This window comes from Chroicocephalus ridibundus, chromosome 2 (assembly GCF_963924245.1).
Source record: "Chroicocephalus ridibundus chromosome 2, bChrRid1.1, whole genome shotgun sequence".
NCBI classification, from domain to species: domain Eukaryota; kingdom Metazoa; phylum Chordata; class Aves; order Charadriiformes; family Laridae; genus Chroicocephalus; species Chroicocephalus ridibundus.
Window position 1 is genome coordinate 91,677,013 of NC_086285.1, and position 15,186 is coordinate 91,692,198.

Here is a 15,186-nt window from a genome sequence, read left to right on the forward strand (position 1 = left end):
AACCGTGATATGCTAGAAGACATCTTCACATTTTATAATGGTGAAATGGGGACAGAGCAGGGTGCACCACAAATCAGTTGCTCAGCCAGAAAGATAATCCAGGTCTCGTAACTCCAAGCTTCATCCTTGGTCTGCTAGCAAGCAGATGTCTCTGAATTAAGTATCCTACAGAAAATATACCAGCTGGTGTCCTGCAGTACAGAAAATGTCTTTCAGAAGAGTAAATAAAAAACAGGGTTTTCCTAAGGGTTGTGGACTTTTTTTTCTCTAAAAGGTGTCTGCCATCTAAGCTTCACTGGAATTTTTTAAAACTAGATTGAAAAGGTTCACTGGCTCTTGCAAAAGGTCGGATAAAACGTAATATATTATTTTATGGTTACATATCTAAAGATGCTTTTGCTCAGGATTTCTCTTCTATGATACCCATAGTATTGGTTTTACCTTTCTTAGCTTACTTGCCTTCTTTGGAAAATAAACTGGTTAACGACAGAAAGGGAGCAACTGTTTGGTTTCACGTGGGCTAAATGCATAGATTACAGGGTATTCTGTTTTGCTTGTTTTTCCTAAATTGGCATAGATATTGAAGAACTGCAGTGGTGATCAATGAGATTTAAGATTTACATACTAGCATTGGTTTTGAGTGTGCAACTTAAATTTGAGAATCAGTTAGACAGGACATGAAATTATTTGGCAGAATTCCAGAAGAAGAGTAATATTTTATTCCATGACTTTTATCAGGGTGGGTGGAGTGATGTTGAGACTATTTTTCTTACAGGTGAAAATTGTAGAACAAGTAGAAGCATTACAGTGTTGCATTTTCGGGAAGAATTTCTCAAGAAGATTGTTGCATGGTATCTTTCCTGCAATATTAAAAAAAAAAGAAACAAAACAAACAAACCCACGCCTTCCTGCCGGGGGGAAAAACAAACAAATAAAAAATGAAGAGAAAACCAAACACATGTATTGAGCTTCATCTTAAGGACACCAAAAAATGCTAGGAACATTGATTTTTTTTTTTTATCTAAGCCTTGTAGACATGCACACACGCGTGCACAGAAATAAATCTTGTGTACGTTATGCTGCATTGTTTAATAATTCTCTTCATTGACTTCCTTATGAAGTTGGTTTCGCTGGTCATGAAACCCTCAGCCTCTTGTGTTTCCAATACTAACACAATTTGTCTGAAAGGTGCTGAAAGGTGTGATTCTTGTCAGTATCCTAGAGCTAGAAAAGACTTCCTGGATTATCAATCCAATGAACTTCAGGTTCAGGAAACCACGTAAGAGGTTGGAGATATGTAGACAGCTAATACCAGTGGCAACAGAGCACTTGAAATGTACTATAGACTTCAGTCAAAGACCAGAAAAACACAAGGATAAATGGTGTCATGCTCAAGAATAAATATTTTCAGAAGAAGTTTTGCTGTCAAACTCAAGGAGATCAGAGTTGTATCAGAACTGATTTATTTTAAATAAAAATACTCAGTTGTGTAATTTGCAGAAAGTTGGATAAAGCCCGTGTTTTCCCTGCTCTTTGAAGTCTTCATGAAGAACATGACTTCAGTGGGAGCAAGACCACAATAATTTCTCCTTTATTACTGTTTTTCTCCATCTCTACCATTTCAAACTGGGTAATACTGTTCATTCTGACAGCAATCTCAGTAATGTATTATACTTTAAAAATTGCTATTTTGGGAATTGTGGTTTTTGGCAAGAACTAAGTGCTGCTCTTGGATTATAAATCTGTGGTGGTTAGTTAAAAGGTTAAATTTACACTAACGTGTCTTGTCACTTTGACCTAGATGAAGTTAAAGCAAGTAAGTAGGGCAAGTTCAGCAGCTTTTAATGAACTATTATTAGTTGAATCCCTGCAAAACCGTAACATAAATGTTACGTCATTCTGGTTTATAATTTTCGACCAGAGAACTCCGTCTGACTGGTGACTTCACATATTCTGATTTGTGCTTTCCTGTCAGCAATACATTTCCCCTCCTGGCACTCCAGTCTCTACATTTATTCTTATTTTGGCCTATTGAAGAATGAAGTGATACTGTAAATAGAGTTAAAGCTATGAGTAATTCATGAATTTCATTTTCTTTGTCAAGACCTTCCCTTTCAGAAAAACTGGGAAAAAGGTGCCTTGGCCAGTAGTATAGCTATCAATATGCAGAATATGACCAGGGCTCATACTCCTGAGCGTTGGCATGTGTTACCGCAAGTGGAATGAGTCTGCTTTATGGGACTCTTCTTTTTCTTCTTTTCTCCAAAGATGATCTTCATGTGGGCCGTGAGTGTCTTGTCTTCTGATTATGTTGGATTTACTGTGCCTATGAAGTAAGCCTGACAAGCTCTGAATGAGTCACATCTATTGCTTATGTGATTTGTGTGGGAGCATGTGCGTGTGTATGTCCACGGTTCTTCATGACTTGGAGCTTGTGTTCAGCAAAGGAACAACAATGTTGGAGCTTAAGGGAGTCCCGGTACTGCTCCTGTTTTGCCCGGATATGATTTCTGAGTTGAACCAGAGGACACATCTGTGAAGACTTGGACATTTCCCAGCCCTGCACATGAAGCAGTATGGGAGTGGGTGTAGCGCTCCGTACGTTGACCTTCTGCTCTGCAGCGCGTGTCTACCTGTTCAGGATGCGTTTCTGTGGGCTGGTTCTGTGGTCTCAAACAGTTGCGGCTGGGACGTGCTCAAGGACATTGTTGTTTGGTTGGGTTTTTTTCCTGCTTTTTTCCTAAGAATTCCTACATTTGTTTTGTTTTGGTTTTAGTTTACTCAATACTGTGATTAGAAATGCCTGTAAACAAAATGCAGCTTTGTAAGTAGAGTATTTCTATTTCTTTCATTTCTTTTCCGTATGCCTAGATTTAGCTTAATAATTGCAATTTTCCGCATCCATTCTTTAGTCCAGCAAATAAGCTGGATTTAGTGCGATCGCTTTCCTTGTGTGAGGTCCTCTTCAGCACAAAAAGAGAGAGATAAATAGTAATATTGGCTAGTGTACATAATAAGAAGAAATGTTAGTCTTTGTATAATGAGCACAAGGTTGTATATACCAGCTGCTCTAACCATTCATCCTTGATTCATCCCTGAAAGTGGGATATATTTGCATAATGCAGGCGGTTTTGGGAGTAAGGGAAGAGGAGGGAGGGTATTTGTATCTTTTAATCTTTTTTTTTTTTTTTTTTTCCCTCCCCTCCCTCCTTCTGTACCTCCCTGTCAGTTTTGGTACACTTTCAGTTTTGACATTATTTTCTCTCCTGCTGCCAGATAGCAACAAAAGCAAACAATTTTTTCAACACCATTTTAAGCAGTACATGAAGTTTACTTATGTGTGCTCAGTTCTCCTGTGTGTAGATGGTGAGAGCACTGAAGTGGGGAAAAACCCCATCTCCCTGGTGCTGCTGACACTTCTACTTCAGCCCCACCAACATCAGCAGAAGTCACTTGGAGCAGCTTGCCTAACTCAGGTCACACTCTCTGTGGAGCAAAAGCTCCACAGATGGTGGAGTGGTGTGGAGCCAGGCATGTTCTTACCCCTTTTTTTGGCTTGCGAGGTGAGCAATGGTTGCCATTAGATATTGTATGAAAATCCTGGGTGCCCGGGCAAGCTCCCAGCTGACTGGGTGAGGCGAGGTTGCCGCCGTGGCACGCTGCCTGAGTGGTGCTGTGCAGCTACAGCAGAAGCGGGAAGTCTCGGCATGCAGACGAGCCACGGTGTCTAGACATGCTATGATTATTTCTTTGCTCAATTCAGGATGTAGCCAAATATCTTTCAAAATGTACTATACAGATGTGAGAGTGGTGCCCGTATCCATATGACAGTGAAGGTTATTAACTGCATGTGCACCTTCCTCCGTGTCCCCACCAAATTTAATCATACCGCCTGGTTGTACCAATGGCTTCTGTACCGTATTCGAACAGCAGCGGGATACAGTACTCCTACCGGTTTATCGTTAAATATAGTAAAGATTTATGGAAAACTTCCACAAGCATACACCTATGTGTATTTTTATCCATTTGCAGAAGGTTTTTTTCCCCCTGTTCTTTAAAATTAAACGCGCTTCTGGGGAGATAAAATGCGCCATGGCTGAAATCCCTTCTAGCGTGCCTGTGTTTGTCACTGAGAGTAGGGAAAGCCAGCAGTCTGGAAAGTGAGTTTGTCTCTTGTTTTGTCTGGATATTTTCATTAAAGTTTTTGTGTTAGATTGAAAGTGGTCATCAGTTTCAGAAGTCATTTTGAAAGGAAAGGGTAGGAGACAGAGGTAGGGAGCACAGCCACCGTAGCCTTTTTGCTTTAGTAAATGTTGCTAAACCTAAGCAAAAGTAAACTAAAATATGGTTGTATACCCCCAAATAAAAAAAATAAAAAAAAAAAATTCTGGTCAGTTTTCTGATGTCGGTGGCTTAATTTGCAATTTCTGCAAGAATGGTTTGGTGTGGGCTGTGTAGACTGAGTTAGGCTAACTTCAGCTTAGCTAAATGGATACTCTGGCTAACTTCTGTGTTACCCTGCCCACAGCATATACTGTATTGCGCCTGATGAGAGTGCCACCACAGTCATAGGAACAGCAGGGTTGCCATATTAAGAAGCGTAAGAGAAGCAAGACATGAATCTGTAGAAATCCAAGCTTTAAGAGTTTGTTTCTGTGTGTGTGTGTGTTTTCCCTAAATCAGTAAGGTGGATTCAGACTCTGCTTTCCAGTTATGTCTCGGAAATTCTTAAGCTTATAATAAAAATAAATTTGCTAAAACTTTTATTTTGCTGAAATAAAACCTGAAATGTTTATGTAGAAATATGAATCTTGAAATGAGTGGTGAGGGGAGAGTGGGTGGGTTGAAGTGCGTATAGAAAGCACCAGTACTGTCAGGTTCATTTAGAAAAATTGAGGTATACAGCCTTCTTTGTAATGTTTCAAAGCATAATAATTCAACTGTTCATTCTGGTGTAGTGAGTGCATACATAAATCACTAGCACACTGCATCTTAGAGATGGGTTGCTTGTAGTTGTCTGTAGAACTTACTGCATGGTAACAGTTATAATTAATTACTTGGAAGACTGAATGTCTCAGGGTACTTTGTCATCAACGTGCACGGGTGGCGGGTAGTTGTGCTGAGGTGTTCAAGTATTCTCCGGTTCATAGTAATATAAAAAGTAGAACTCGATCCTCTTCCAAGATTTAAATTTGTCCTTGCCTTTCTGAAAAGTGGGAGGCAAAAAGGTGATGCAATGTCTTCTCAACGATATAAGCTTCACCTACCACCTTGGACTATGAGATTCAAAATTACCTTATAACCTTTAGCTACAGTTGATCCCTATGCCATGGAGAACACTATCTAAATCTGCTGTTGGCAGCTTCTGCAGCAGAGTTTGACATAGCTGAATTTTGTGGAGGGTTGTGTGTATGTGTGCATATGATATAAATACTTAATTTAGAAGAAAATATGTAAATGTTAAAAATCTGAAGTACCTGGTGATAGGGAGCAGGGGGCTTGTGAGAAATTTTGACATGGTGAATCTGGATCTTTGTTGTCTAACCTGGAGGGTTCTTGCTCGTGTGATGTTTCCTTGTTATAAAATGTCTTTATGCAGTACTGCATATGCATTCGGCAGATTTCCTGAGACTTTCGTAGGTCAGAAAAGCACTGGGAAAAAAATCTCAAGCACTTTCAGTGATCTAGTACAGTCACTTTATATAAGTGAGTAAACAGAGTAGAACAATGACTCCTTTTTGCCTCGTGCCTCTGATTAGGTTCAAGGGTGAACTGTTGATTGCTAGTGTATTTGTTCTGTGCTGTAGGCATTCTTAAAGAAGTGAATGCTTAAATTGGATGGACTATTATTGGTTTTCACTTATGAAGTGAAGTACCTTTTTGTTGATGTGTTGAGAGCAGGAAACAGCTATGTGATTCCTGTCTTGTTTCAAGTAAAGGTAGCACTTAGTTGATTAGCAGTACCTTCTTTATTATACCTGTTTCTATATATATAGAGAGATATAATATACCTATATAATACCTGTTTCAATAAAGAAAAAAACAAGATAATTTTTTGAATGTTTTTATAGTCTTTGTCATTTCTACAATATGGGTTAACGTCTTGAAGTGTTCTTAATGATGCATCTCTTTTTCTTGAAAATATCTTTTGTAATGTTTTGAGACATTAGACAGTAACTGCATTTTTCTCTTGAACTTTCTTTTATGGAAAGATTAAGGAACACTAAAGTTTTGCCCACCTGAATTTTGTCATGGATTTCGCTTGCGGCCAGATTTCAGCCCACGTTTTAGGCATGTTTAATTTTAGTGGTGGTTAGGGCACCAAGGAAGATTTTTACAGTGAGGATTTTTCTCAAATTCGTGTCCCCTGGATTTTGTTAATTCTGTGACAAGTACTCCTCCTTTCTGATTCTCATCCCAAGCTGCCAGTTATTTTAAAGAATGTTTTTTTTCTGCCTCTTTCTGTTTGGTTCTTGTTCACACTGTGTAGTTCAGTGCCTTACATTTCTAATTTATTGTCTTGAAAGACAGATGTTTTATGCTGCTATAAATGTCTGAGAATTGCTGATGAGCTGTCTCTTCAATTTCTCCTTTATGTTTCCTTTTCTCCTAGGAGCCTACGAGGTAGACTCAGGACCCCACTGTGCTAGGCTCTGCACGAACGCTGAACAGAAGCAGTAAATGATTACAGAGGGATGGTAACAAAAAGGTAGGTAAGAGACTGTATTTTGTTCAGTGGGTAGAAGGTGATGTCATGGAGAGATTGTAAGATGCTGTCTGGAAAAAGACTGTGAGATGGTTTTGTAGACCGTTATAGGTATTCTGCGTTTCTCTCCTCCCTAAGCTAAGGAAATGCAAGAAATGGAAATGGGAGGAACACAAGAAAAACAACCTGCAATTCTCCTTTCTTCTCCCCTCTCTTAAATTACGCTCAACTCCAAGAAGGGAAACTATGTAAAAATGGGGATGTTTCTTTAAAGAAAAACTGAAAGGGCAACTGTAAGAGCAATGTGTCTGTAGGTGGCAGAGACACTATTTTAGGATGCTGTTTTGGAGGCTCCACACAAATGCTACCATCAGTCTAAAAAAGACTTAAGAAAAGGAAGCCTGTATAGCTAAATGACAAGGTAGAGGAGACTATTCAAGGCAATAGGACATCTTAAAAAAAGCTGCGGCTGCATTCAAAGAAGGAAAATAGGACCAAAAATATCCCCCCTATCAGTCTAAACATACAATTAATAAATGCTTTTTTCAACCACACCAGTAGGAGGAAACCAGTTGAAGAGTCTGTGGGGCCTGCATGTAGTGACATTATGAAATGAATGATCTGAGATAAAGCCATGGCTGAAAACTAAATTATTCTTGTGGGTATGTGCTCACCACTGAAAAGCGTGGGGTGGTTCCTGTTTCGGAACCCTTCTTATGGGAGGCTTATGAGATTGCCTTTCTCAGCTGGAAGCATTTGTAGGAGAGATTGTGGAACAAATTGCATGTTCCCAATTTAACAGGTCCAGGCGTAGCTCACTCAAGTTTTTAAGGAACGGAAGAGTGAAATAGATCAGCTACAGACTGTGGTGTGCAGCCTGTTGCTTTGAAGTGTCTCGGCAGTTGAGAACTTGAAGATGTCTAATCTGATGCCATGTTTTAGCAAGCATTCATGTGGAATCAGGGAGCCTAGAAACCAGTAAACCTCTTGTTAAACTTGCGTGGATTAATTAAAATATTAGATTAGTGGCTGTTTCAGAGAGGACATTGGATAAACGTGATGGAGATGCTGAGAAAGAATTGATTTCCGTGAAGGGGAGCCTGATGAAGAGGAGCTTTAGGAGCAGGTTAATACTAGTCTTCAGCTATTTGAAGGGTGCTTACAAAGACGATGGAGCCAATGTTCTTGATAGTGGCAAACCATGTAGTAGAGGGTTAACATACACGGATTGCAGATTGAAGTGTTCTGATAGGGCATTGTAGGAAAATCATTTTCGCTAGGAGGGTAGTGCAACAGTGGAAAAAGTTACCCAGGGAGACGGAGGTGGCATCTCTCCAGGGGGAGGCTTTCAAGTCTTAGTTGGACAAAGCTACAGCTGACCTGATCTACTGTGGCTTTTAGTGGTTGGTCAGACTAGATGACTTCCAGACAGCATTTTTGTGATTTGAAGTCAAGTCTTGCTAAGCTGCTGTGGTCCTTTGAAAGAGATAACTAGCATGCAGATGGAAGAGATTTTATGATGCATTATTCTACTTATATTTTGAAAAGCTGTTTCGTATTCAAAGTCCTGTAAAAATACTTTTAAAGGAACTAAACAGGACTGCCCACTGTGTAAATAATTGGTTAAATGGTAGGAAACAAAACACCAGGAGAAAAATGCATTGGAAATCACAGGTGGATTTCCACAGACATCTCTCTGAGTGCCCAGGGGGATCTTCATATTCATAAGTGGCTTGGAACAGAAGTATGATGACAAGGCTTATTTCTGAAACTAAGTTAATCAGGGCAAAAGAAGGTAAAGGAAAAGGCAGCAGACTGAAAAACTGCAAAAGAACCTTATAAAGCTCATTAAAATGGTGGATGAAATGGTCGTTAAAGTGTTGAATGAAATTCAGGCCCAGTAATGGCAAAATATTTTGAGCTGGCCTGAGATCTGGGGACTAGAAGCAGCGATTTAATGAAAAAAATAATCTCTATACTTTAGTAGCAGTCAAAAAACAAATTTATATCAGGAGTTGCTGTAAAAGGAGGGAGATCAAAATATCATTAGGCCACTCTCTAAATCTGCCATGTGTTTGTGTCTTAAATATAGTGTGCTGTTCTGGTCTCCTTATCTCAGAACAAGTGGAGTAGAACTGGAAAAGGTTCAGAGAAGGGCAACAAGAATGAAGAGGGGCAGCAGGATGCAGAAGGCATCCGTGGAGCAGCTTCCATGCAAGAACAACTAGCCAGATGAGAGTCTGCAGACTGGAAAAGAGATAATGGCCAGATGCTAATGCTGCAGGTCTACAAAATCATAAGAGCTGTGAGGAGTGTGGATGGGAAATGAACACTCAGTGCCACCTTATTTTTTTATTAGATAAGATGTCAGGTGAAACAACCAGGGAGCAGCTTCAAAGCTAGGAAGAGTTTTTCTTTGCATAGTGTGCAAGTCAGTTCTGAAATTCCTTGCCATGGGATGCTGTGTGTGCTGCATGAGTATAAAGAGCTGCTGAGCAATGTTGGAAAAGGAGGTGGAAAAAAAAGAAGGAGGGAAAAAAGAAGAGGTGGCGAAGAAAGGTATTACCTCTAGGTAAGGGAGTTACTGAGCTGCAAATTGTGGAAAGCTGTGCGGTAAGTGTTTTGGTGGGAGTGGAGGAGAACATTTCTATATGACTGCTCTGGTTTTCACTGTTCCCTTAGACATCTGCTCTTGGCTGCTCCTGGAGACAGGGTAGTGGGTCAGGCTGGATATTTAATCTGAGCCAGTCTGGTCATTCCATTTGGGCTAAACATCCAGCCTGGCTCACTGCGGTGGGTCTTACACAATGTTTTATAAATACTAAGCTTGCAGGGTGCAGTCCTAGAAGAGAACTCTGTTGATAAAACTATTTTTAAAAATATTAAGCTGTTATGTAATTTCAGGTGTCACACTGAGCTTGGAGCCTTTTCCCTCATTGTAAGATAAATGCTTTTTAGCTTATTTTGGCGTTTGATAAATTACAATTAAATTAATCTTAATATGTTCAAGCTGTTTCATTGAGAGTTCAGTTCTTAGCCCAAAAAATCTGTTTGCTTTTTTTATCTTGCTTTGTTCCCTGTACAGTCTGTACTGTCTGTCAGAGAGTGAGGAATTACCAGAACACCTTTTCTCACTACGTAAGTCCTAGGGACACCCATTTTGCTGTAGAGACAGTAGACTTTGAGGGGAGAGAGAAGCAAGATGAAATGGCAAAGCCTTGAGAGAGTACAAAGAGAATGAGAATTGAACTTTGAGAGACTTTTGTATTTGTGAATTAGTTTGAGAGACAAAACATTTGAATTACATAATGATGATCTGGGGGCAAGGCTAGAAATGACAGAGCTGCGTAATGATAGCAGTTGAAATGGCCAAAACAGATAAGGCTACTGGAAAAGAGAGGGTCGTGGGAGAAGATTAGTGGAAAACAGGTAAATTGAACTGAAGGAATTGAATGGGAAGAGGTAAGCAAGGATGAGAAACTACTGAAGAAAGTTCTTAAGAATTAACAGGATTTTAGAGGTTTAGAGAGGAGCAGATACTGGGAATGAAAGAAAACAGTGTCTTTGATTTTCAATCAGTGGTTTATGGACCTGAGATGGATGGATCCATACAAGTATTAAAGAGTATTCCAAGGGGACTTGAAATCAAAAAACATGGGAGGGGAGAACAATAGTTTTCATTAGAGAGGGTAGTTGCTCTTGGTAAAAATGAATTTTGTTAAGAGTAGCAAAAATGAGGCTAAAGCAGCTGAAATGGAGACTCAATGGATTTCTAAGTAACATGGCGAAAACTTGCAGAGACAAAGATGACATGAATATTTCAAATGGTGATGTACAGAGTCCTAAGGAAAGAGTATTTTTCTTGCAGGAAGAGGGGATACAAGAGTGTGATTTTAGATAAATGGAGGAGAAATGCAGGGTAAGGGCAGTTAAAGGGAAAAAGGAAGAGGAATATAACATAGGTCATTAGCAATTAAAAGTATTGCTTAGGTCAGCCATTTCCTTACCCACCTAATTCTTTGAGCTCATCTGTCTGTGAAGGACAGTTCCTTCCTAGTGGCCCTTCTAACTCTTCTGGTGTCTTCCCTTGTGTCTGTGTGTGCCTGGTGGTGGGAGGTTTCCCTTTGTGCCAGACTCGGGGAATTTTAACACATGAAACAACAACGAAAGCTCATTAGTAGTAGTTATTGTTTGATAAAAGGAACCTGGATTGCTTCAAAGCAGCAATAGCAATTTCAGAGTGGAAGGAAGGAGCTTCAAATAGCTGAAGACTAGTACGTAACATAAAGTCGGACCACTGAGCTGCAAACAGCTTTGTACTAAAGTGATGAATGGTTCTGTACTTGACTCTGCATATGAGGTGAAGGAGGATCAGAGGGGGATGGATGAGGTCATTGTGTCTACTGGAAAGACCCTTTGTTTCTTGCTACAGAGAATGAGCTCTTCCCATTAAAGCCTGTTGTTAAATCTCTGAGATTAATAGCAACTAGAAGCAGGGTTTTAACACCTGGTGTGAAATTAAATGGTCTTTGATTTATAATTTTAATCTCTTTTCCTCTTGCTTTTTTTTCTTTTTCTTTTTTTTGGTCTTCCCCCCGACTGGCACAACTGCCCTCTCCCAGGTTGCACTTCTTGCAATACGGGTGTTGTAAATAATTTATATATAATTTGTATAAAATACATAATTTGTAGAAAAGGGCACTGTTTTGAGACCCTTTGAGTTGTCTCTGTTGATCCATGTTTGGTGTATTATTTTTTTTCCACATGACACAGATTTTTGTACTTGCAATGTATGCATTAATATAGTGCGTATAATCTGTTTGCTCTGGGAGCCCTTTCTGCAATACCACTGCAAGCATTTTGAATTATTTTTCACTCAGCTTCTGGTTGCATCTTTATGAAATATGGTGGAATCCAATGCTGGAAAACATGCAAGATTGACAGCCCTGAAAATTGAAATCCTGTTTAGCCGTGGACTAGATAGCACAGCCTAGCTGGAGCAAACTCTGTATCTTGTCATTAGAACTCATGATTAACCTGCTGAAATGACCTCTGCTTTAGTTATTTATTATTTACAGAGCACTGAAGGTTTGCAAAGACTTTGCACAGTGAGAGTGTCATGTTTCAATTTGTGTTTTCAATATCTTCCGTTATGATGTATTTATTACAGTATAAATACAGGTTTGTGTCTTTAAGAAACAAAGAACTATGAACTCTGCACTGGATTTTCCATGTAAAGATATGTTTGTCTGTAGTTACATTATTAGCTAAAGAAACTGATAAGGCTGTAGCGATTGAGCTATAACATGTGGTAAAATGTGATCTTTTATATTCAAAAAGTTAACAGTTTAAAAACCAGAATGCATTGTGGTGACTTTAGCAATACAGTTTTTCTGCTAGTTCGCTCTGTGACTGTCTCATCAGCATCATGGTGAAGTGGTATGTAACGGAGGAGAGAGCTGGCCAGGTATGAAAGGATGGAGGGAACCTATTGCTGTATCTAAACTATGCTTTTGGGACGCTTCATTAGCATGCAGGTCCCATCTTCTCTCTGGGGTGAAGCATGCTGAGGTAGAGCAGGGCAAACACACCATGCTAGAAAGTTTGTCTCTTCTCTCTGGTAAGTCTGTCTTCTTGAGTTACACATTTCCTAATGCTGCCATAAATTGCCAATATTTTACTTGGCCAGTTACATACAATGTCAACCAGTTTCTTGGTTTGTTTAGTGTTTTTTGTATCCTGGCTCTTTTCTTTTTTGCCCCTTTCTAGGTCAAATTTTGCATTTCATTATTACACAAGGCTCCCAGTGGAAAGGCCTAGCGTCCTCAGCATTTTCCTTATGGGCTCTTTATTTTGAATTCCAACAATTCCATTCCATAGACCCTTCTCATACCAACGATATTTGTATCTTGTTGCACCACTGCTATGTAAACTGACACTTTTCTGCTCTGACTTAATCATTTTTCAACACCACACCTGCAGCTAAAGGGCAGGTTTTAGTTGGACTTTTATTTGTAAAACATTTTATTGTACTTGTGTTTTTCCTTGTGTCATTGACAGAGCCCATTTACAAGGGATTCATGGTTTTTTTTTAATGGCCATTTTCCTTGGTACTCCTTCTAGAGCTTTACGGTTGGACTGTTCTGGAAGTACATGTAACAAGATATCTTTCTGTAGTAATACAAAAATGACATCAAAGCAGAGCATTTGTAAGTAAAGGAGAAGGAATTTGATTGCAAAGGGATTACAGAAGAGCAGTGGAGACTGTAGAAGAGCATACTTAGTACCACTGACAGGCTGAGAAAAGACATAAAAACAAATACAGGAAAGGAAAGGTAGTGTTTTAGCATTTTCTTTGTGTCTAAATGAATACCCTCTCCTGCTGATCAAAGAGGGGTTTGGTTGTTGCAGAAAAGAGAGGCACTGAGGTCTACAGTGACTGAAAAGCTGCGGGCAGATGTGTCGATACGCCTTGATTTGTAGGGAGGCTAGTGCATTCCCTTACCCTGAGCTCCACCCTTCCTTAGGGCATGGAAGTGGAAGGCAGCGTTCACGCAGTGGGATAGCTGGTTACCTGTCTTGGGAGACATCAAGAAGGAATGGGCTATTCCGCAACCACTCGCAGCATCTTGGATACGACTTTCCTAGCTTTCTTATTTACTTACATGTGATACATGCCATGACTCTGCCAGATAACCTACGTGATGGGCACTGAGTGTTCCTGTCATTACCTGCCAAGGCTCTGTGATGAAAAGGAGATGAGAAACCTCTACAACTCTCAGTGCAAGCCTCAGCTGCCAGTGTGAAGATGCTTTTAAAGGATCCCCTGAAGGGGGACTTCAGGATCTGTTGTCTTTTAAAAGTAAACTGGCCTCTTTGCTTCTTTTAGAAATGTTGTTGGAGTGGTGCAAAGGGCAGGGCTACTCAGAGTCACACAAAGGCCTTTCTTCCTTCTCTTTTAACCTGCCCTTCTCTTCAGACATCAGTGCATCCAGTGTAGTATGCCAGATCTTTGTGTTCCTAAGCAAATGGGCAGTGGGTTTGGTCTGGCTTGTCATGAGCGCTGGCAGGTCTGCAGCTCAGGGTGAACTAAGGGAGCAGGCTCGTGAATGTGCCATCCTCCTTGCTGCTGAGGAGTGAGTGGGATCTTGGGATACCTTATACCAAATTATGTTGCTGGTGCATGTTCACAGCCTGGGTTAGCCAGCACCCAGCTCAGGGCTGAGATGGCTCTCTATAGCTCAGCAGAAGCAGGTTATTGTGTTGGCTCTCTGCAGGGTATTGAGGGGAAGGGGACACGGAAGCTGGGCTCCAGTGGAGGGAGAATAGAAAGGTCAAGATCTGTGTGTGGCAGGAGATGCAGTGTGATCTAATGAGCTCAGCTTTTCTTGGACTTTACCCTTCCTATGTGCAGCAGCTATGGTGGTCTTAAAAATGCAGCTAGTAGCTGGTTTCTTTTTGGGACAGGGGATGACTTGAGGGATAAAATGGTGCCAATCATGAGTGAGCGCACGGATCTGGGTGTTGCACCATGCTGTTGTTAGCTGGTATTGGACTGACCTTCAATACAACCAACTGCTAGGAAGATCTAGATTGCTTGGGAGCGAGGGTCTTTGCTCAGGGTGTGGTGTTGGAACAGGGACGTAGACTTGGTATGGGAGAAGATGGAGGGGCAGGCCAGCAAAGTGAAGTGGAGGCTATACAGGTCTGCTTTGGGGATTACCTTCACTTATTGCTGTGGGCTGTTGTCTAAGTGGGCATGTGGTCCTCCCAGCAAAGTGTATGACATTCAGCTGTGGCATGTCAGCGTGTTGGTGTTGTGGTTATTTGTTCATCCCAAGAAAGGAATCCCTGCCTGTGCCATGTGAGCGTTTGGTTTTTTGAAGAATGCAATATGTGAAGGTATGAAGACATAGAGAAGGTAGTGCAAAAAGGGGTACAGGCCATACTACGTGGACTTTTGGGTATAGATCTTGGTGGTCTTGGGCAACACTAGCTAAGGATGCTCTGACTGCAGGTCACCCAGCCTTGCCTGGTGGTGTGCTGGTGCAGTATGGACGATGGTTTTCCATAGGCTATTGCTATGACACCAGTGAGTGTACTGTGTGGCATAAAACGTAGGGATGGTCAGGAAGTTTCCCTTTAAGCACCTATGGAGGTACTAGAAAATTTGGATGCAAGCAAAATAGTCTAAGAAAGCTGAAACAGTGCCTTTATTTTTAGAAAAATCTAAGGGAAGGCATAATCATCCTCCATGTTTCTATTTATGAGCTCAAGGTGACTTTGACACATTTGGTCTCTGCATCTTAGATTCCTCAAAAGGAGGAGTCTAAAATATGTTTCGGTGTATGCTATCTGTGCATATACTGTATCCTTGTAAGATTCAAAAGTGATAAATGAAAAATGACGGCTACAAAACTACAGAAATCTAAAGTGATTTTGGATATGATGGAGACATCAGTGACACTTCATGTAATTTA

The 15,186-nt window shown here is 40.5% G+C and overlaps 1 protein-coding gene across 4 annotated transcripts in view; it reads left to right on the forward strand.

Annotated features, from left to right (window-relative positions):
* Positions 1-15,186, forward strand: part of SEMA5A (semaphorin 5A) — a 350,644-nt gene that overhangs the window by 78,227 nt on the left and 257,231 nt on the right. For all 4 annotated transcript variants that reach the window (XM_063326183.1, XM_063326186.1, XM_063326184.1 and 1 more), the window contains one exon: positions 6,614-6,709. The gene's annotated coding sequence lies outside the window, so the exon portion shown is untranslated. The remainder of the gene's footprint in view (positions 1-6,613; positions 6,710-15,186) is intronic.